Below are 2,379 nucleotides of genomic sequence, written 5' to 3' on the forward strand. Positions count from 1 at the left end.
GTAACGCTTCTCCGCCTGTGCAATCCGGTTTCCGAGCTGGTCATGGGTGCAACCTCAGCCACGCTCAAGGTACTAAACGATATCAATAACTGCCATCGATAAAAGACTGTGCAGAAGTCTTCATCGACCTGGCCAAGGCTTTCGACTCTGTCAATCCACCGAGTATCCTTATCGGCAGACCTTCAACAGCCTTGGTTTTCCCACCATAAGAAAAATAACATTTGAAAGAAAAGAAACAAGAACAGAATCAAGAAAATAAAATAAGAAAACAAAGTAGAGGACAGAGCCCTCTACGCCAAACACTCAAACTCCAAAAAACTCCCAGCACTGCGAGAGAGAGAGAAGACAGCGAGAGAGAGCGCGAGACACAGCGCGAGAAAAGAAGAAAAGGCAGGCCGAAGAGAGAGAGAGCGAGACAGTGAGAGAGAAAGAGAGCGCGAGACACGCAGAGAGTGAGCGACAGCAGAGAGAGAGGCGTGAGACAGCGAGAGAGTACAGAGAGATGAACCTGGAGAAGAGTCCCTCTAAGCAAGCTGGTCCTGGGGCTCTGTTCACAAACACAAACATAGCCCCAGGACAGCAACACAATTAGACCCAACCAAATCATGAGAAAACAAAAAAGAATTACTTGACACATTGGAAGAATTAACAAAAAAACAGAGCAAACTAGAATGCTATTTGGCCCTAAACAGAGAGTACACAGTGGCAGAACACCTGACCACTGTGACTGACCCAAACTTAAGGAATGCTTTGACTATGTACAGACTCAGTGACCATAGCCTTGCTATTGAGAAAGGCCACGCGTAGGCAGACAGGCTATGTGCACACTGCCACACAAAATGAGGTGGAGACTGAGCTGCACTTCCTAACCTCCTTCCAAATGTATGACCATATTAGAGACACATATTTCCTCAGATTACACAGTATCCATAAAGAATTCGAAAAAGTAACACGATTTTGATAACTCCCATGTCTATTGGGTGAAATAGCACAGTGTGCCATCACAGCAGCAAGATTTGTGACTGTTGCCACAAGAAAAGGTCAACCAGTGAAGAACAAACACCATTGTAAATAGAACCCATATTTATGCTTATTTATTTTCCCATTTGTACTTTAACCATTTGTACATCGTTACAACACTGTATATATAATAATATGACATTTGTCATGTTCTTTATTGTTTTGAAAACTTCTGTATGTGTAATGTTTACTGTTCATTTTTTATTGTTTAATTTCACTTTGGTATATTATCTACTCTCTCTCCCCCTCCCTCCCTCCCTCCTCCCTCCCTCCTCCCTCCTCCCTCCCTCCCTCCCTCCTCCCTCCCTCCCTCCCTCCCTGCCCTCCCTCTCTCTCTCTCTCTCTCTCTCTCTCTCCTCTCTCTCTCTCTCTCTCTCTCTCTCTCCTCTCTCTCTCTCTCTCTCTCTCTCTCTCTCTCTCTCTCTCGTCTCTCTCTCTCGCTCTCTCTCTCTGCTCAGCTTCTCTCTTCTCTTTCATGCAAGTGGCCAGCATGATTAATGAACAGTCCAGCAGGCATCAGCTATGTAGCCAAGTGATCATAGGGTCCAGGGGGCAGCAATAGATGGAACAGGGAAGCCACAGGGTGGTTGTTACTATGCTAACACGCGGGAGACACRGCATTTAAAGTTAGTAGGCCGGGGTAAGCAGAAGCGTCTGCTCCGACGTSCGCCGAAGGCCGGTTGAGGGCACAGCAGATGGAGTTAAGTTGTCRGACCAGTCGTGTTGGTACGGCGGGGCGCCGTGTCGACAAAKGGTCCAGACCAGATGGCGAAAGAGGTAATTGTAGTTGTAGTAATTTAGTTTGCTAACCGGGAGATGCGCCTGGCTCGTGGCTAACTGGTGCTAGCTTTGGGGCAGGGGCGTTAGCCACTATAGCCACTCGGTAGCAGCGATGATCTGATGCACAGGTCCAGAGCTTACGGCAAGGATCCGGCGGAGTGGTGGATTCTAGCCGTGTTGGGGTAGAGTCCGGAAGGCATCGGCTGAGTAGCCGGGTGATCACAGAGTCGGCCGGGAGGTGGGCCTGGCTCAGGGCTAGCTTCGGGGCTGGGTCACTTGGTGTCAGCTAGCTAGCTGTGATGATCAGGAGTAATGGTCCAGGGTTTACGGCAGGAATCCGGCGTTGTAGTGGAGAAAACAGTCCGATGCTGGCAGGTATTATCCAGGCTAAAATAATTAAATAAAAAGCGTCTGGTGTCTGTGCAGAAGGAAAGGCTGCTAGCRGTGGCTAACAAYGGCTAAATAGCTAGTAGCTAATTAGCTGGCTAGCTTCTGATGGAGGTTCTGGCTATAAGGTCTAAAAAAATGCGGATCTATGTCACATTGGGTGAGGCGAGTTACCGGAAGGTATATTTATTT

The sequence above is a fragment of the Salvelinus sp. IW2-2015 genome, unplaced genomic scaffold (assembly GCF_002910315.2).
Source record: "Salvelinus sp. IW2-2015 unplaced genomic scaffold, ASM291031v2 Un_scaffold2658, whole genome shotgun sequence".
Taxonomy (NCBI): domain Eukaryota; kingdom Metazoa; phylum Chordata; class Actinopteri; order Salmoniformes; family Salmonidae; genus Salvelinus; species Salvelinus sp. IW2-2015.